This window comes from Symphalangus syndactylus, chromosome 14 (genome assembly GCF_028878055.3).
Source record: "Symphalangus syndactylus isolate Jambi chromosome 14, NHGRI_mSymSyn1-v2.1_pri, whole genome shotgun sequence".
Lineage (NCBI taxonomy): Eukaryota > Metazoa > Chordata > Mammalia > Primates > Hylobatidae > Symphalangus > Symphalangus syndactylus.
Genome location: NC_072436.2, coordinates 14,574,037 through 14,595,566, shown reverse-complemented (window position 1 = coordinate 14,595,566; position 21,530 = coordinate 14,574,037). Strand labels below are relative to the sequence as shown.

Below are 21,530 nucleotides of genomic sequence, written 5' to 3'. Positions count from 1 at the left end.
ATTGTAATTATTCATCCCTAGGACTGCCCTGGGCACACAGGGACTGGCAGTCACCCTCGTTATGTACCTAAATGTAAAAAACAAAACTATGAAGCTTTTAGGATACATTATGGGACAAAATCTTGACCTTAAGGTTGGAAAATATTTCAACACAAGCATAAAACACAGGGAAAGCACTTACACATTAAACTAGAATAGAACTACATATTTCTGTTTATCAAAAGAGACCATAAAAAGACTGAAATATTGCATCACAGAGAAGTTGTTTCACAGAAGAAATGTTCCACATATAAACACATTTTAAAAGGACGTTATCCAGAACGTTTAAAGAATTCCTACAAATCAATAAGAAACAATACAACAGGAAAAGGGTAAAAATCCTCAACAGGTACATCACAAAAAATCCTAACCGAATCACCAGTCAGAATATGAAAAGGTGTGCAATTTCACTAGTCATGAAGAAAATGAAAATTAAAAACACAACTTCTGTATAGAATCCAGCAATTCTGCCTCTGGGTATATATATCCAAAGGAATTGAAATCAACATGTTCAAGACACATCTGCACACCCATGTTCATTGTAGTGTGGTTCACAATAGCCAAGATATGGAATTTACCAAGGTGTCCAATAAAAAATGAGTGGATAGGCCAGACGTGGTGGCTTACGCCTGTAATCCCAACACTATGGGAGGCCGAGAAGGGCAGATCACCTGAGGTCAGGAATTTGAGACCAACCTGGCCAACATGGTGAAACCCCATCTCTACTAAAAATACAAAAATTAGCCAGGCGTGCTGGTGAACACCTGTAATCCCAGCTACTCGGGAGGCTGAGGCAGGAGAATTGCTTGACCCCAGGAGGCAGGGGTTGCAGTGAGCAGAGATTACACCACTGCACTCCAGCTGGGGCAATAGAGCAAGATTCCATCTCAAAAAAAAAGAGTGGATAAAGAAAATGTGATATACATGCACCATGGAATACTACTCAGCCATTAAAAAAAAGAAGGAAATCCTGTCACTCACAACAACATGGATGAACCAGGAGGACATTATGTTAAGTGAAATAAGCCACAGAAAGACAAACACCACATGATGTCGCTTATGTGAGAAATCTAAAAAAACGAAACTCACAGAAGCAGAGTGGAATGGTGGTCACCAGAGGTTACTGGGTGGATGGGGTAGGGGAGATGTTGGTCAAAAGGCACAAGGTTTCAGTTGGACAGAGAGAGTAAGTTCAGAAATCTACTATGCAGCATGCTGACTATAGTTAATAACACTGTATATTTGTAAATTGCAAAGAGATGGTAAATGGTCTCACTACCAAAAAAAAAAAAGATATATATGTGGGATGATGGTTGTGTTAATGAGCTCGATTTAATCATTCCCCAATGTATATACCTATCAAAACATCACATTGTATCCCATAAATAAATACAACTTTTCAAAGTGAAAGGGGGGGGAGAAAATTAAAGCCATGATATAATACCTACCCACAGGAATGACCACAGTGAAAACGCGTAACAGTGTGGGCCGGAGTGCGAGGCAGCAGAAACAACCTCAGCTACAACCCAACCCGATTACTATGCAATTCCACTTCTAGGCAACTACCCCCTGAAAATCCACACAGGTGCTAACCAAAATTCATATATAAAAATGTTTATAGCAGCACTATTCATCATACACACACACTGGGCAACCCAAGTGTTCGACACTGTGTCTATTCAATGGCTCACGACAACAGCAAGAATAACCGCTACGCACGGCAACAGAATCGATCTCGGGTGTCTTACAAGACACAAAACAGCGCAGATACTATGATAATGTTTATATACGTTATAAACGTTATATACGTTATATATACTATATAATGTTTATGTACGTTTCCACACCAGGCAAAGCTGTATTACTTCGGGGATGCACACACAGTTGATAAAACTGTGAGAAAAGAAAAAGGCAAATGAGTGCATGCTGCACAATCAGGGGAGGGACTGCGGGGGAGGCCAGAGGGGTGAGCAGGGCAGTGCCGAGCCGGTGAGGCGCCCTGTCTGCACCCGACAAGCCCCGTGTTGTTTCTGGATATTCCACCGCATACTTGGCTGTGCGTCCTTCTGTACACACAGCACATTCTCGAAGCTTACAAAGGTGGAGAACATTACTGACGTGGCCCATGACCGGCTCGTGTTTTCATCCGGCAGACACGGAGCACAACCATCATCAAGCAGGACCTGCTTGCCAGCGAGCCCGTGAAAATCCAGTCCAAGGAACAGCAACAGCTATCACACATGGCAAAACGCGAGAAAGGCCATGAGAAACATATCAAGGTAGCAGAGGAAAAATTAGACATTTGGGCCAGACCCTAAAGAGCTGCTGGTGGCATCTGAACATTCGAATTCGGAACAGACTTGGAGTAGAAGGAACGGACACTGGCGTCCCTGAGCGTGATGGGCAGGACAGGAAGCTGCAGCGCCTGGGGCTGTTCTTCAGTTCCCGCCTGGCAGCTGAACCACAGGCCCCCACGGCAGATGGGGGAGGAGAGAGGAGAGGGCTGCCACTCCCGGGCCCTGCCCAGCCAGAGCGACACAGGCAGAAACAGGAAGGCGGGTACCAGAGCACCAAACTTTTTTACTGCTTTTTTCCTTTTAATTCTTTGTGGGTTTTTTTGTGTTTTTTTTTTTTTTTTTTTTTTTTTTTTTTTTTTTTTTTTTTTGAGAGGGAGTCTCGCTGTCCCAGGCTGGAGTGCAGTGGCGCGATCTCGGCTCACTGCAAGCTCCGCCTCCCGGGTTCACGCCATTCTCCTGCCTCAGCCTCTCCGAGTAGCTGGGACTACAGGCGCCCGCCACCACGCCCGGCTAATTTTTTGTATTTTTAGTAGAGACGGGGCTTCACCGTGGTCTCGATCTCCTGACCTCGTGATCCGCCCGCCTCGGCCTCCCAAAGTGCTGGGATTACAAGCGTGAGCCACCGCGCCCGGCCTTTTGTTATTTTTTTGAAACAGAAACTGAAGTGTTAAATTTTTGGCCAAATGGAAAATGGAGTGAAAAACAGACACCCACATCTTTGGAGACAACTTTCCCCAATCCATGACCTGTGATCACGAGGTGGTTACTACATACAGGATCACGGAGCAGGCAGGAGGCACCAATCAGTCACAAGACTCAATTTACCAAAATCTATGACAGCCCAAGTGTGGATTTTTGTCTCTCAGGCTCAATTTTAGAGAAAAATAGGCCTGTATAAAACTAGCATCTGTAGAGAGATCAGGATGGGTTGAAGCAGAATATATGGCTTCTCAGTTGAACCAAACAATTAAATCTATGCCAGAAACGGGGGATTGATGCCCTCACAGACTCTCAACATCCTGCCTAGTGGCCCCTCCATCTGCGCGGCTGCAGAGCACCTCCCGACAAACTGCAAACAACATTATGACAGATGTGGAAACGTTAGCTCACAGCCACCACTGAGAACGGGGCTCAGAAGACCTCGGAACAATATTTAATGCATTGTATTGAAGAATTCTGAGCAGACAGCGTATATACCTAAATTATAAAAGGAAGCAGATTTAGAATGAGTATTTTTCATAAATACTACAAATTTTGAACCTCTAGCCACTACATAATTGGCTTAACAGGCATTCAAATACTTTAAAACCCAAACCAAAAATAATATAATTCCTAAATTAAGTATACCTCCAGGCTCCTCTTCATATTACACATTATAAAATCTAATCTATATATAAGTGGCTCCAAGTAGAATTCACTTTGAGAAGCAGCACTGTGCCTAAACTATGCAATTGCTTAAGGCACATAAGCCTGAGCAACGTAGCAGCGTGCACACTCAGGACCGCCCTATGCAAGTGCTGTGCACGGTGCCCCAGGGGCTGCAGGACCCAGGGTCACCCTAACAGGTGCAGCAGCCCTGTGCGCCTCCAGGGCACTGAGGAAAAATTAATAAACCGGCCAGGCGCGGTGGCTCATGCCTGTAATCCCAACACTTTGGGAGGCTGAGGCGGGTGGATCATGAGGTCAGGAGTTCAAGACCAGCCTGGCCAACATGGTGAAATCCCGTCTCTACTAAAAAATACAAAAATTAGCTGGGCAAGGTGGCGCATGCCTATAATCCCAGCTACTCGGGAGGCTGAGGCAGGAGAATCGCTTGAACCCGGGAAGCGGAGTTTGCAGTGAGTCAAGATCGCACCACTGCACTCCAGCCTGGGCGACAGAGCAAGACTCCATCTCAGAAAATAATAATAATAATAAACCAAAGCACTGGAACAAGAACAGGCTATTATAAAACTAACCACATTCTTACATAATTTGGTTTTAATTCAATTTCCAAATGGCACCCCTCCCTGGCTTTCTACAGCTATTCACATAAAAGCAAAGTCTCATTTTCTTTCAGAAAAGTGTAACAGAGTTTGGGGAAAGGATACAAAACCCAGCCATAGCTCACGCTCTTTCTATATTTTATGAATCCATACAAATAATATGTGGCTTATCTTAAATGTTTGAGCTCTGGTAACATCTTGTCAGTGAATACCCAACACATCTGAGATCATTTATTTTAATAAAGCCTCATGACTCACCAGCTACCACAGCCTTGATTTAATTCGAGGATCAAAGCATAATTCCCATTTTCTCATGATAAGAATGTTTCTAAGTAGCTAAGAGATAAAAGCAGTAAACACATTGATGGCGTCCACATTCCATCCAGACAGGGCCGTGATGGTGAATTCTGCGGTGGGCCAGTCTCAGATAAGGGGAAGCCCCAAAGAAGTCGAAAGGGGAAAGTTGTGGGAAAAATGAAACACGGGAAAAGGACTTTCTCTGCCATTTTATTGAGACATGGTAAACAGAGTAACACATAAAGGAAAAATCGCGCTCCTGGCAGAGTCTTCCCTCCATCCACAGATGATGATTCTGGAGGTTTTTATAGTAGTGGTCCTCTTTGTTCTCGGTGGTCAGGAGAATTTCCACAGGGCTTTTTCCCAGAAGAATTCCACTCATCTTGAAAGGCAGTTATTTATGAGTCACCTTATAAGGTTTAAATTATTATTTTTTACATTTTTTTTTTAGCTCCCCTGAGTTCTGACCTTAAAAGCTCAAAGAAAAATTCAGCACTTCACAACCCTCCTCTGAAACCCCCAGGTGACTAGTTTCTCTAGAGCTCTCAGTAAAAATCCAACACACAGAAACTAAAAACTCCATCAAAGTGCAATTCAAGTCAGGACACTGATTCCCCTTCACAGCTGAGAAAGAACTCAGCATCAGATGACAACACTCAAGATAAAAGCGGGGGTCTCCTCGGCCTGGCTCAGTCCGCACTGCCTGGCTCCAGCTCCCTGCTCGGTCCCCCTGCGCCATGCCCCTGACTCTGCAGAGCAGGCCCCACAGCCAGGGCTGGGAGCAAACAACCAACAGCACCTTCCCTGCCTGCAGCCACAGGCAGCTGCCCAAGGACAGGAGGCAGAGGGTGACCACTGCAGAGCTGGGGGACACCCTCCGCCACTGCCTCAGTGACATGGACACCCGGGCAAAGGTCTCTTTCTCCACTCATCATGGGCCAAATAAGAGCACATTAGGTACCCCTTGCCTCCTCCTGACCAACGGCAGGGCTGGAGGCGGCTGCACCTGCATATCATCGGAGAGCTGATGCCAGGGGTGCATTCCCGTTTCTACTCTACGATAGCTTTCCTCAGGGGAACCTGCAGCACTTTGCAGAGATGTCCTCGTTATTCCCCCTTCACTACCGGGTTGGGAGGCCAGTGGATGATCCTCACAGTACAGGTGAAGACTGAAGGCTAGAGGCGGGGTGGCTCCCGGGAGCATAGGTGCTGGGCCCAGAGGTGGCACAGGTTCCTGCCAGCCCTCAAGAGGCCTCCACCAGCTCACAAGGGTCCCACGCGGGACAGGCCTCAGAAAGAGGCAGTGAACAGCCGGGTGCAGTAGCTCACACCTATAATCCCAGCACTTTGGGAGGCTGAGGCGTGCAGATCACTTGAGGTCAGAAGTTTGAGACCAGCCTGGCCAACATGGCAAAACCCCATCTCGTCTCTACTAAATGTAGAAAAATTAGCCTAGCATGATAGTGCGCACGTGTAATCCCAGCTACTCAGGAGGCTGAGGCAGGAGAGAATTACTTGAACCAAGGAAGCAGAAGCTGCACTGAGCGGTGATCACGCCACTGCACTCCAGCCTGGGCAACAGAGCAAGACTCCATCTCGGAAAAAAAAAAAAAAAAGAGGAAAGAGGCAGTGGACAGGGACCGCAGTTAGTATTTTCTAACGTACAGCTTGGTTGCCAACTGCCTTTACGTCTACCGAAAGTATAACTGAGAATATTTAGCCAGGCGTGGTGGTGCATGCCTGGGGTCCCAGCTACTCAGGAGGCTGAAGTGAGAGGATTGCTTGAACCCGGGAGGCGAAAGTTGCAGTGAGCCAAGATCACACCACTGTACTCTGTCAAGCCTGGGCGATAGAGTGGGACACTGTCTCAAATAAAAAAAAAAGAAAAGAAAAAGAAAAAAAAAAGAAAGAATAATAGAGGCTACAAATTGTGAAAAATTTTTCTAATAGATTTAAAACAGCCCATTTGGCCGTGGGCGGTGGTTCACGCCTGTAATCCCAGCACTTTGGAAGGCCGAGGCGGGCGGATCACGAGATCAAGAGATCGAGACCATCCTGGCCAACATGGTGAAACCCCGTCTCTATTAAAAATATAAAAATTAGCTGGGCATGGTGGCAGGTGCCTGTAGTCCCAGCTACTCGGGAGGCTGAGGTAGGAAGATTGCTGGAGCTGAGGAGTTCGAGGCTACAGTGAACTGTGATTATGCCATTGCACTCCACCCCGGGCAACAGAGTGGGACCTTGTCTCCAAAACAAAACACAAAAGAAAACCCACACCGGTCACTTTTCACTGTTTTACTTACAAGTGGACGAAAGGCATAAACTATTAAACGTGATGAAACTGACCCATAAACATATGTAAAAATGCTCAACTACACTAATAATCGAAAAGTATAATTAAAACAATGAAACGGTCAAGTGTCTACTTAATTGCAAAGGTATTCTCGAATGGCAATGCCCAGGGATGGCAGCCGAGCCAGGAAAAAGCCTCCTTCAGACCCCACGAGCAGGCACATAAAACGGTACAAACTTCCCAAACAGCAATTTTGCAAAACGTGCCAATTCCCCTAAAGGTTATTTATTATTTATCCAGTTATTTCTATCACTTCCAGAAACCATACTGAGAAAATAACCAGAAATCTGAACAAAGATTTATACACTGTCTTACCATGAGTTACAATATTGAAAAATCAGAACCTAAATGTCTAATAGCACAAAAGTGGTTAAATTATCGGTACTTCCCAATAATGAAATACATGCATGTATTTCCAGAGTCTCCTGAAAAAGGAGATGAGATCAGGAAACATGCCTGACTGTGAGGGAGCCATGTTTGCACATAGTAATTGGCCCTTTCTTTTCTAAGTAGTTCTAAGTCAATTATTTCAAAATTCTAGTTATCTTTCTAAATACAGAAGCAAAGCAGCCCATGGTAGATGCCGTGCTGAGGCTCCTCTTCCTAGACAGCACTGCATCAGGAATAATCCCACACTCAGCATCCTTGGAATGAGAAGTATAAAGAGGAGGAGAAGTTCATCTCAGAACTTCAAAAAGACCTGCGCTGAAATTCTCGACTCTAGTAAGTGACACTTAACTACCCCACATGCAGATTTTTACGAACATGGCTTACAAAAAAGGTTGAACTTTTTCATTTACATGGATCCCAGACCCCTCGGAAATATCTTAATTTGCTCTCTTAGTTTAAAAGAATAGTCCTTGGGCAAGGCCAGCAGGCTCACAGTGATGTGGACATAAGGCTTCCGCCTCTGGGAGAGAGAAAAGACTAGATCCTCTTCCTTGCCTCCAGCCATCGTGACATGGGCTTCCCTGGGCTTCAGTCAGGTGTGAAGTGTTGTTGTGGCAAAAACCTCTTGCCATAAAGATCAGGAAGGGCCGGGCGCGGTGGCTCACGCCTATAATCCCAGCACTTTGGGAGGCCGAGGCAGGCAGATCACCTGAGGTCAGGAGTTCGAAACCAGCCTGACCAACATGGAGAAACCCCGTCTCTACTAAAAATACAAAATTAGCCGGAGTGGTGGCGTATGCCTGTAATCCCAGCTACTCAGGGGGCTGAGGCAGGAGAATCGCTTGAACTCGGGAGGCGGAGGTTGCGGTGAGCCGAGATTGCACCATTGCACTCCAGCCTGGGCAACAAGAGCGAAACTCCATCTCAAAGTAAATAAATAAATAAATAAATAAATAATCAGGAAGGGATCCACAAAGTCCTTGAGGCCCTCACTCGGGCAAAGCACAGGAGGTTCAGATCCCATATGCACTCTCTACCCAGAGTACCTGTGCACAGTACCAATGCAGAGTACCAATGCAGAGTACCTGTGCAGAGTACCAATGCAGAGTACCAATGCAGAGTACCTGTGTAAGGTAGTTATAAGTTGCAAGGGGACAAAGCAAGTAAGGAGAGTTGCAAGGGGACAAAGCAAAATCTTAAAATTACTGCTACCACATGAAGTTCAAACCCGTCCAGCACCCTCCAGGGAGGCTGGCAGGTGAGGAGGGAGGATGGTTCCCTTCCCAGCTGCCGGCCGCCCCCACACCCTCCAGCTTCCTTCTGCTCCCAGGCCCCCGCACTGTGCACTTAGCAGCAGTGGTGCCAGCAAGCGCCAGGCTGTGTCCCTACCTCAGTGGCCCAACCCCCAGCTCACTGGGCCCCTTCTCTAGCCATCTAGAGATGGCTCTTAAGTAACTCCAGCCTCTTCTATTTGCTCCCCCAGCCCTAGCGGCAGCGGCTGCCTCCTGCAGTTACTGTCTCAGTCAAGGTTTCTTTTTCGCCCTTTCAGCCCCTCGAAAGCCTGTAAAACCAATTCCCTACCTAAATCCACTTGGTTGAGATACCCAGTGTGTTTTCTGTCTTCTTTACTGGATCTTGGTGGATACACCTTCTAATGCTTCAACTCAAAGAGAAAAGACACACATAAATCAGAAGCAACAGAGCCCATGGAAAGCAGCCACGTCTGTCCTGTTGTTTGGCCATGTTGGGAAGCTGGACAGTTTGTGCTGATCAGAAATCATGACTGCAAGATACCCCTGTCTTCCCTCAGCTGACACGCCACTTTGGAGACAGTCAAGTCTGAGTTCAGGGGACCTTCTGCAAATTACTTCACCTCTCAAGCCTTCAATTTCCTCCCTTGAAACTCAGGACCAAAGCAGTGCCAACATCGCAATGACTGTTGACATCTGGAGTGAAATGTACCACCCCCCCCCACCACCACTCACTCATGAAAGATCCTTTACTCCACACTAAACAACCGAGCTCCCTGACTGAAGTTCCTCAGACGACGGTTTGCATCCCTTCACTATCTCAGCCACGCACCTTGAATAAATTCCAATGCAACGTGCAATCTTTCTAAAGAGGGCACTTCTTTAAAGACAGCTCATGAGCAGAGAGACTATCTCTGCCCTCAATCTGGATGCTGCACTCTATTCACACAGCCAGAAGCCGACAGCCAGGGTCTGATGCATTTGGCTTCGCAGCACATCACAGTGTCAGGCCATATTTTGCCTTCAATCAGCTAAAATAACCTAAACATGTTTTCATAAGCATAAGAGGTGTTCAAACTGACACTGCTTCATCAAGCGTAGGTCTTCCAGATTACAAAGAAAGCCCATTCTGCATCTTAGCTATTCACCCTCTCCCTCCAGGAAGGCTGCAGGTCCAAGGCCCTTCGAAGAGAATGGCACTGGAGACAGGCATGCTGCTGAAACACAGCACTGAGAAGCCCAGCTCCACAGCTGGACTGGCAGCTTCCACACAGCGTGACACCCTGGCCATGACACCCTGCTGCTACCTCTTTATCTATTGCTTGACGCCAGCACTTCGGGAGGCCGAGGCAGGAGGATTGCTTGAGCCCAGGAGTTCAAGACAAGCCTAGGCCACATAGGAAGACCCTAGCTCTATGAAAAAATGTAAAACTTGCCAGGTATGGTGGCATGCACCTGTGGTCCCAGCTGTCCTCAAAGTCTAAAAGAAAACGTCACTCTAGAATTCCATCCCTAGGAAAAATACCTTTCAAGAATGACAACTGAGGCCGGGTGCAGTGGCTCACACCTGTAATCACAGCACTTTGGGAGGCCAGGTCAGGTGGATCGCCTGAGGTCAGGAGTTCAAGATTAGCCTGACCAACATGGTGAAACCCCATCTCTACTAAAAATACAAAATTAGACACACATGGTGGTGCCTGTAATTTCAGCTACTTGGGAGGATGAGGCAGAAGAACCATTTGAACCTGGGAGGCAGAGGTTGCAGTGAGCTGAGATCACGCCACTGCACTCCAGCCTGGGCAAAAAGAGCGAAACTCCATCTCAAAAAAAAAAAAAAAAGAATTATGACTGAATAAAGATATTTTCAGAGGCCGGGCATGGGACCTCATGCCTGTAATCCCAGCATTTTGGGAGGCCAAGGCATGTGGATCGCCTGAGCCCATGAGTTCGAGACAAGCCTGGGCCACAGGGCAAAACCCCATCTCTACAAAAAATACAAAAATTAGCTGGGTGTGGTGGTACACACCTGCTGTCCCAGCTACACAAGAGTCTGAGGTGGGAGGATCGCTTGAACCCAGGAGGTGGAGGTTGCAGTGAGCCAAGGTCACGCCACTTTACTCTAGCCTGGACAACAAAGTGAGACCCTGTCTCAAAAAAACAAAAACAAACAAACAAAAAAGATATTTTCAGACTAACGAAGTGAATGTGGCATCAGTAGACCATCATGAGAAAAGAATTCTGAAATCTTTCAGTCAAAGTAGGCGGCCCCATAGGAAAGTTCTGAGACGCTAAAGGAAAGGAGAGCAAAGAGTCAAGAGCATGTGTATCAGCCTGAAAGAACAATGACTGCCGAAAACAAGGATGGTAACTTGGGGTGCTAAAAAATAAAATACTGTACACAGCAATACTCACATATAAGAAACAAATGGATTAAATAATTTCCTAAGTCTTGGGTTGTCTAAGAAAAGAATAAAGGTCATGACGGACATTGTACTTTTTTCAGTATTCCTACTGTAATTTCTAAGAAACTATTACAAGAGAAAAACAGTGCACTGCTTCAAAAATAGTAAAAGGGAAGAAATTAAATATTTTCAATCTATAAAAAGGCATTTTAAAAAAACAGTACAGGAAGGACAAATAGAAAGCACAAAAGAGATGGCAGATTTATGCCCCAATGGCTGTAAGTAGACTAAGTGCTCCAACTGAAAGACAAAAATCATCAGACTGATCTGTTTTAATCCAACTACAAACTGTTTATAGGAGACATATGAAAAATACAAGGCTACAGAAGTGTTGACTTATACAAAAGGACAAATAAACAAGACTGACACTAACCAAGAGAAAACTGGTATAACTATCCTGAGACAAAACAGACTGTAAGGCACAAAGTTTTATTAGGGATAAAGAGTCACTTTACAACAATACAGACTCCAATTCCCCAGGAAGATACAACAGGTTTACAACAATATGGCCTCAAAATATAAACGAAGCACAAATGGACAGAGAATTCTGTCTAAATATGTCTAACAAGGAGAATTAGACATATTTACAATGATGATGAGAAGTGTTAATACACCTCTCTGTTACTGATAGAAATAGTCAAAAAAAAATCAGTAAAGTGTAGATGATTTGTACACCACAAATAAAATATTTGACTTCATGGACACGTATAAAAGGTGGCACCAACACCTGTAGACACGCATCGTGTTGAAGTACACAGGGAACATTTACAAAAACTGACCACGCACAGGCATATAAGGCACAGAGCAGCTGAAATTCCAAGCATGTGCATGCATGCATGCACGCGTGTGCACACAGTGGTGCAACCTACACCATCCACAACACGAGGGGGCGCCATTCGCACATGGCAACGGTGTGGATGGCTCCCCCTACAGATGCGCGGTGCACCTGCTACTGCCCTGCTGACACATGTCTTCTGATCAAAATGCAATTAAGAAATCAAAAATAAATCCTAGAAAAAGTCTTCTATGTTTAAAAATTACAACACTTTTAAATAATAAATTGATCAAATCAAAATAAAATTTAGAGAATAATTTGAACCGAACAAAAATACTGTATATCCAGCCAGGCATGGTGGCTCATGCCTATAATCCCAGCACTCTGGGAGGCCAAGGCGGAAGGAGCCAGGAGTTCAAGACCAGCCTGGGCAACACAGGGAGACCTTGTCTCTGAAATAAATAAATAAATAAATAAATTTTTAAAAACTACTACTTGTTGAATGCCACTAAGCATTTACATTTCTAAGTGCTAAGTGCATACATTAGAAAAGACAAATGGCTGAAAACTAATAAGGGAAGTACTCAACTGAAGAATCTCCCCCTCAAGAATGGCGGGAAAGGCAATAAAACATACTCAAGGAAAGTAGAAAGAAGGAAATAATAAGATATAAAATAAACTAGGGGCCCAGGCATGGTGGCTCACATCCGTAATCCCAGCACTTTGGGAGGCCAGGGCAGGAGGATCACTCGAGGCCAAGGAGTTCAAGACGAGCCTAAGAAATATAAGGAGACCCTGTCTCTACAAAAAAAAAAAAAAAAAAAAAAAAAAAAAAAAAAAAAAAACATTTAAAGAAGCTGGGCTTGGTGGCACACATTTGTAGTCCTAGCTACTTGGGAAGCTAAGGGGGGAAGATCGCTTGAGCTCAGGAGTTCAAAGCTGCAGTGAGCCATGATCGCACCACTGCACTCCAGCCTGGGTGACAAAGCAAGATCTTGTCTCAAAAAAAACAAAAAAAAAGAGTGGACACACAAATCTCAATGTCAGGAATAAAAAGGAAACATTACTACAATCCCATTGACTTTAAAAAGATCACAAGAGGATGTTACAAACAACTTTATGCCTATAAATTTGAAACTAGATGAATTAGACAAAGTCTTCTTAAAATGTAACTTGCCAAAACTGACTCAAAAAAAAAAAAAACCATCTTAAAAGCTTAAATCAGAACTTTAAAAAATTTTTTTACAAACAACACTTTCGGATTACATGACTTCATGGGCAAGTTCTACCAGGCATTTGTGGGACAAGTTATTCCTAACCCGGACACGAACTTTCGGGAACTCGAGAATTGACATGAAGCCCAAAACTTCCCCCGACCCAGGCATGTGGGCAGACAGCTGTAGGGCTGACTCTTGCAGCCCTGCTGCCCTGGAAATGCACCAGTTAAGATAAATGGGGAAGGCCAGTGCTAGGAGCCGGTTCTCCATCTCGGTTGCCATGAGCCTTCCGATCTGTGGGATGTCCCGGAGTAGAGGGTGTAAGGTGGCCTCATGATTAGAATGACCCTCAAGACCAGCATGAAACCATGGCTGGCTCCCCTGCATCCACACCCCATATATAACTGCATCCGATCCCCAGCAGCTTTACACACTCTTCAGGATCAAGGGGGCAGGAAGCTGTGTGCATGGCTGCCAGGGCTCCTGATGACATGGAGATACCATGAATGCTGCATATAAAGCAATACACAAAAATAATTTTTATTCTTATATACCTACCAAATAACAGGCTAAAAACTTAAATTTTTTAAAGGTGCCTCTTAGGACAGCATCAAAATAACATCAAGTACTTAAAAGAATTCCAACAAAAGATGGGCAACACCTCTACAGGGAAAAGTATATAACTTAATGCAGGGAAATTAAAGAAGACCTATCTAAATAAGAGATATGCCACGTGTGTGGACCAGAAGTCTCAATTCTGAAAAGATATCAAATCTGTCCAAATTGATGTATAGGCTCAATGCAATCCCAATCAAATACCCCCCAAATTTTCTTTCTTTGAACTCGACAAGCTAATTGTTAAACCTCTATAAAGAACAAAAGAACAAGAACAGCCAAGACATTCTCAAGAAAAACAAGTGCTTCCTTCACACGATTTTTTATAAAGCCCTAGTAATTAAAGCAGACAGAGTGGTGCTAGGGCTGACCAATGACACCAGCAGATCAATGGGATAAACAGAAAGTCCCAAACAGACCTACGCTGGTCACTTGGCCTATGACAGAGCACTGCAACTGAGGAAGAAGGATGAGCTTTTCACAGAAATCTACTAAGACAACTAGATATCCACATGGGAAACTAGATCCCTACCTTAAACCATGCACAAAGTTTATATAAAACTTAAACAGGAAAGAAAAAGCATAAAGCCTTAACAGATAATATAAATTAACTTCATGCCATCAAGGGAGAGAGTTCTTAAACAAGATGCAAAAAAAGCACCAACCTTTAAAGGAACAGACTGATTATCAGACCACATTAAAATGGAGAATGTCAAAAGACCCCATAAGGAACATGAAAAAACAAGCCTCCGAGTGGAAAGATTTTGAGATTTGTTTTTGGTTTTGGTTTTTTAGAGACAGGGTCTCACTCTATCACCCAGGCTGGAGTGTGCTGGTGTGATCTCAACTCACTGCAGCCTGGAACTGCTGGGATCAAGCCATCCTCCTGCCTCAGCCTCCCAAGTAGCTGAGACTGCAGGTGTGCACCACCATGCCCGGCTAATTTTTGTTTTTTTGTTTTTTTTTTTTGTTTGTTTGTTTGTTTTTTGGAGAGATGGGGTTTCACTATGTTGCCCAGGCTGGGAGGTATTTATAATACATATTCAAAATATATAAAAGCTCCTAAAATCAGTAAGAAAAACACAGCTCAACAGAAAATTGGGCAAAAGACTTGAATAGGCATTTAAAAAAAAAAAGGAGAAGAAAACACACAATTATCTTATATCTTATGCCTACTTAGGTGTACCAGAATATATGAGAATGCTCATTTGTCCCAGGAGTTCGAGACCAGCCTGGGAAACATGGCAAAACCCCATCTCTAAAAAAAATACAAAGAAAAATTAGCCGGGCATGATGGCACCTGCCTGTAGTCCCGGCTACTTGGGAGGCTAAGGTGGGAAGATCACCTGACCGCGGGAGGTCAAGGCTGCAGTGAGCCGTGATGGTGCCACTGCACTCCAACCTGGGTGACAGAGTGAGACGCAGTCTCTAAAATAAATAAGTAGTGCTAATTCAACATTGTTCAGCAGTAGAATGGATAAATTGTGATGTACACATGAAATGAGATATCACATAGAAGTAAACAACATATATTCAACCACCTGATTCTTTTTTTAAAAAAGAATTTAAAATAGTTACTCTATCCCTACGGCATACCTAAATGTTTTTCTCAACCACCTGATTCTTATCAATACAATATTGAGAAAAGAAGCAACACACAAAAAACTGAAGTACAATTTTTAGAGATGCACAGGTAGGAAAACCATTAAGAAAAGTGAAGAGGCTGGGCATAGTAGCCCACGCCTATAATCCCAGCACTTTGGGAGGCCAAGACAGGCAGATTGCTTCCAGCCTGGGCAACAAGGTGAAGCCCTGTCTCTACAAAAAAATGCAAAAATTAGCTTGGTGTGGTGGTGTGCACCTGTAGTCTCAGTTACCCGGAAAGCTGAGGTGAGAGGATCAATTGAGCCCAGAAGGTTGAGGCTGCAGTGAGCTATGATCACACCACTGCACTCCAGTCTGGGAGACAGAATGAGACCCCATCTCAAAAGAAAAGTGAAGAAATAATTATCGCCAACAAAAGGAAGAAAAGTATTTGCCTCTTTAAGAAAAGGAGTAACTGTGATCAAGGTGTGACACATAAAGAAGTCCTAGGGTACTGAAATAGTCTATATCTTGACTAGGCTGCGGGCACACAGATGTTTTTATAAATATTGATGGAATTGTAAATAGATGTTTTCTGTATTCTTTACTTACTAATTTCAAAAAAGAAAGAAATCAAATCAGACTAGAAAGGACCTTCTTAAACAAAATAGCTAAATGAAAAGAACAATTAGACCATTTTCTATAGGACATGAACAATTAGTAACACTGAAAGAGGATTTCTGTATAATTAACTAAATCTTTAGGGTAGCGAGCCAAATCCGGCACTCTAGCACTACATGACTTCATGAGTGCCCAATTTAGATCTGTAACACCAAAACAGCAGAGGATTTTATCCTTAAATCCTCTTACGTGTTTAACAATTATTTCAGTTTCAACCTCTGACCTACCTGGCATTATAAAGCCCAAATGAAATGCAAATGTTTCTATCAGAGAAAGGAGAAACTCTAAATCTAGCCTTGTAAATTAGTTGTCTAGGGATCATGAAAGCTGAACTCTTCCAAACTTTAATCTCTACTATTAATGTGATACACCAATGTAATCTTAAATATTAATGCCATGTGTAAGTTGGAAAGTGAAACTCCACTGGGGGGGGAAAATTAGGTTTAGTGAAAGAACAACTCATTAATACATAACAACTTATTAACTGTAAAGAATCAACCATCAGGCCGAGCACGGTAGCTCACGCCTGTAATCCTAGCACTTTGAGAGGCCAAGGCAGGCAGATCACTTTAGGTCAGGAGTTTGAGACCAGCCTGGCCAACATGGTAAAACCCCATCTCTACTAAAAATACAAAAATTAGCCAGGCATGGTGGTGGATACCCGTAGTCCCAGATGTCCAGGAGGCTGAGGCAGGAGAATCGCTTAAACCCAGGAGGCAGAGGTTGCAGTGAGCCGAGATTGTACCATTGCACTCCAGCCTGGGCGACAGAGTGAGACTCCGTCTCAAGGAACAAAAAAAAAAAAAAAAAAAAAAAATCAACCATCAGCTACTCTAACCTACTTAATAAAAGGCGATCCCATCGTGCATCATTCATCTATCTGGCACTTTCTTTCATTTGCCCCTTCTATATCATACTTAGGGGGACCACCACCTCCAGAAAAAGATGGACTAAGTAGTAACAGCCCTCTCACCATACACAACTAGAAAACTGAACACAACACATAAAACACTTTTTCAGGCACTGAACAGTGTGTCATACCGGAACGTGGTCCTTGAGAGGGAAGACAAATGAGGTGTGCCCCATGACACAGGAGCTTTCTGCATGGAGACAGGGGCCCATGCAGACCGTGACAGTCACTGAGCTGAGGAGAGAGAGATCTGAGTTCATGATGGCCAGAGCAGCCAGCACGAGAGCGGCAGAGTAACAAGGAGGAGACGGCCACATGGAGGAGGCAGAAACAGAGCTGGGCCCCTTGAGTCCCTGGCTGAATGCAAGGCAGGGCGTGCTGCTGGTGAGACTCCAGGAGGCCAGGCAAAGAGCAGCCACAGGGGAAGGAGAAGCGGAGCAGGGTGAGAAACATTCAAGCTCCAACGAGGGAGAATGAAGGGACCTCATGAAGCACTCACAACCCTCAGCAGAGACTCAGAAAGGCCACAACGTTAGGCACAGGGCTAAACTAGACCAAAAGTAAAGGCTTCTCTAGACTACGGGTCAACAAATTTCCTGCTGTAAAGGGGCAGATAATAAATATTTTAGGCTTTGTGGGACATACAGATTTTGCCTCAACTTCTCAACTTTACCACTGTCACATGAAATCAACATAGACCATCCACAAACAATGGGAATGTGTTCCGAAAGACTTGATTTATAAAAACAAGCAGGGGGCCATAGTTTTCCAATCCTGACCTAGACCTGCTTTTATTTATTTATTTATTCATTCATTCATTCATCTTTTTGAGACAGAGTCTCGCTCTGTTGCCCAGGCTGGAGTACAATGGCGCAACCTCGGCTCACAGCAACCTCCACCTCCTAGGTTCAAGCGATTCTCCTGCCTCAGCCTCCCAAAGTGCTGGGATTACAAGCGTGAGCCACCACGCCTGGTCTAGACCTGTTTTTAAAAGACAGAAAACAAACCCCGTAAGAAGGCAGCTGATCCACAAGTAAACTAACTTCCTGCCAGAACAAAACTCAACACTGTTTAAATGCAGAAAACAAAATGCAGATGCTCAACAACATAACACTCCCTGTGTCCAGCATCCAATCAGAAATTACTAGAGGTAAGAAAAAGCAGGAAAGCCTGATCCACAACCACAAGAAAATCAGTCCATCTAGACCCAAAAATGAGAGTGATGAGGAAATAACACACAAGATTTTTAAAACAATATTACAAATTTGTTCAAGGATTTAAAAGAAACCATGAATACGAAGAAAGAAATCCAAATGGAACTTCTAGAGAAAAAAAACTGCATCTGAAATTTTGAAATACATCGGATGAGTTGGCTTAAAAGCATGGTAGGGCTGGGCACTGCGGCTCACACCTGTAATCCTGACACCATGGGAGGTCACTTGAGCCCAGGAGTTCAAGACCAGCCTGGGCAACATAGTGAGATCCTCCTGTCTCTGTAACAATAAAATAAAGAGCATGTTAGATACTATAGAAGAACAGATGAGAGAATGTGAAGACATTACAACAGAAACAATTCAACTGAATCACAGAGGAAAAAAAGATGGAGGGAATGGGGATCCTCAGTGGGACAATATCTAGCATCTAAAATAAATGTAAAATAGAGCTTTGGAAAATTGAGGAGGAACAAGGGGAAGAGATAGGAAAACTGGAAAAATAATGGCAGTACATTTTCCAAAATTTTGGTGAAAAGTATAATCCTACAGACCCAAGAATGTCAACAAACTACAAGCAGGCTAATCACAAAGAAAACTACACCAAGGTACATTGTAATCAAACTGCTAAATTCCAATGACAAAAACATCTTTAAAGTAGCTGGAGGAGAAAAAGAATATTACACACTAGAGAACAAAAGTAAGACCGACAGCAGACTTCAGGAACAGGGCAAGCCTGAGACAACAGAACATCCTTAAAGTGCTGGGAGCATAAAGGTGAAATAAGGACATCCTCAGACAAACAAAAGCTGAGAAAATGTGTGGTCAAAATACCAGTACTATAAGCAAAGTTAAAGTTCTTCAGACTGAAGGAAAATATACTAGATTCAAGCTCAGAGCTATAAAAGGAACGAAGCCTAGAAACAGAAATATGTGGGCCAGGTACAGTGGCTCATTCCTGTAATCCCAGCACTTTGGGAGGCTAAGGCAGGCAGACTGCTTGAGGCCAGGAGTTCGAGACCAGCCTGGTCAACATGGCAAGATCCCATCTCTACTAAAAATACAAAAAAAATTAGCCAGGCATAGTAGTGCATGCCTGTAGTCCCATCTTCTTGGGAGGCTGAGGCACGAACATTACCTGAACCCGGGAGGCGGACGTTGCAGTGAGCCAAGATCACACCACTGAACTGCAGACCAGGCAACAGAGTGAGACAGTCTTAGAAAAAAAAGAAAAAATAAATAGAAATATGTGGGCTAACATAAAAGATATTCTTATTTTTAAATTTATTTTTAAGATAATGGACTTTTATTTATTTATTTATTTTTTGATACAGAGTCTCACTCTGTCACCCAGGCTGGAGTGCAGTGGCGCGATCTCGGCTCACTGCAACCTCCACTTCCCGGGTTCAAGCAATTCTCCTGCCTCAGCCTCCCAAGTAGCTGGTATTATAGGCGCCCACCACCACGCCCGGCTAATTTTTTTGTATTTTTAGTAGAGACAGGGTTCACCATGTTGACCAGGCTGGTCTTGAAATCCTGACCTCGTGATCCATCCACCTCGGCCTCCCAAAGTGCTGGGATTACAGGCATGAACCACCGCACCCAGCCGGACTTTTTAAAAATAATAACAATGTACTGTGGGGTTTAAAATGTGTAGAAATAAAATGTATGACATTAATAGCAAAAGGATGGGGGACAGGAGTACACCCTTCTTCTATAAGGTTCTTATATTACATGTGAAGTGGCATAATGTCATTTGAAGGTACACTGTGATAACTTAAAGATGTAATATTGAAAATCTTAGAACCACCACCAAAAAAAAAAAAAAAAAAAAAAAAGGTATAGGTTGGGCATGGTGGCTCATGCCTGTAATCCCAGTACTTCCAGAGGCTGAGGCAGGTGGATCACTTGAGGTCAGGAGTTCAAGACCAGCCTGGCCAACATGGTGAAACCCTGTCTGTCCTAAAAATACTAAAATTAGCCAGACATGGTGGCATGCATCTGTAATTCCAGCTACTCAAGAGGCTGAGGCATGAGAATTGCTTGAGCCTGGGGGACAGAGGTTGCAGTGAGCCGAGATCATGCCATTGCACTCCAGCCTGGGTGATGGAGTATGACTCTGTCTCAAAAAAAAAAAAAAAGAGGTATAGCTAATAAGCCAATAGAGAACATATCATAAGGGTAATCTTTTGTTGTTGTTGTTTAAACTAACACTAAAATAATCATGCAGAAGGTTTTTAAAATTAACTACAGGAAAATATACATTCTTTTTTTTTTTTTGAGACGGAGTCTCGCTCTGTTGCCCACGCTGGAGTGCAGTGGCGCGGTCTTGGCTCACTGCAAGCTCCGCCTCCCAGGTTCACGCCATTCTCCTGCCTCAGCCTCCCGAGTAGCTGGGACTACAGGTGCCCGCCACCGCGGCCGGCTAATTTTTTTTTGTATTTTTAGTAGAGACGGGGTTTCACCGTATTAGCCAGGATGGTCTCGATCTCCTGACCTCATGATCCACCCGCCTTGGCCTCCCTAAAAGCTGGGATTACAGGCGTGAGCCACCGCGCCCAGCCAGGAAAATATACATTCTTATAATTCTACCTACCCCTACCTCCCATCCCTGTGCATAAGTGTATACTTTCCATAAATTTTTTACATAATTATTTTATTTATGTGTACATATACCTTTTTAAAAACACAAATAGGTTCACACCATAAAATCTGTTCTGTGCCTTGTTTTGCATTGTTTTTACTTAGTAACATATCTGGGAAACCTCTCCATAACAGCACATACTGAGTTACCAGGCTATCTCTACTTGCTGCACAGAAGCTGACCACGGCATGAGGCAGGCACCAAACACTGGGCTCCTAACTACAGTCAAGCAGTCCCAGGGAATTTCCCAATATTATCCTGTTTAATCCCTACAGCCGCGCTATGCAGGAGGAGTCTTAGACCCACTTGATTGATGAAAACACTCAGACTCAGACCAGGAGCAGACAGCTAGAGAGCCGTGGAACCAGCTTGGAGAAAGGTTAGTGGGACTCCAAATCCCATGCTCTTAGATAAAAACTACGTTGCCTCTTCAATTCTTCAAGTCCATCGAAGTTGTCTGACTCTACATAAGGAGGGACTTTAAACCAATGAGAAACTGCCAGAAAGGCTGCACTCAAAACTAAGCAAGAGCAGTGTAGAAACCAGGCACCAAAGCTGTCCCAGCGCTAGATGCAGCTCCTGGCTCACCGCGTAACAACCAAAGAATTTGGTAAGGTTGGCTGTGCTGTCCAAATAGCCTCAGATTACTCAACTGTAACAAACTATGCCTGCCAGGGCCTTTGTCAGGATTAGGGAAATCAATCCACTTTTAAAATGTTTGCAAATTATAAAGAGATACAAAGTACAGAGCGAGACAGCTCCCACACCCATGCCTCCCTCCACCTCCCAGCCCTGGGGCTCTACCGTCTCCACAGCAGTG

The 21,530-nt window shown here is 44.1% G+C and overlaps 1 protein-coding gene across 6 annotated transcripts in view; it reads right to left on the bottom strand.

The window, feature by feature from the left end:
* Positions 1-21,530, bottom strand: part of RPTOR (regulatory associated protein of MTOR complex 1) — a 420,015-nt gene that overhangs the window by 378,747 nt on the left and 19,738 nt on the right. Inside the window, exon 1 of one of the 6 annotated variants that reach the window (XM_063617270.1) lies at positions 19,205-19,277. The exons of the other annotated variants lie outside the window; for them this stretch is intronic. The gene's annotated coding sequence lies outside the window, so the exon portion shown is untranslated. Of the gene's footprint in view, positions 1-19,204; positions 19,278-21,530 lie in introns of those variants that run through there. 6 annotated transcript variants of the gene reach the window in all.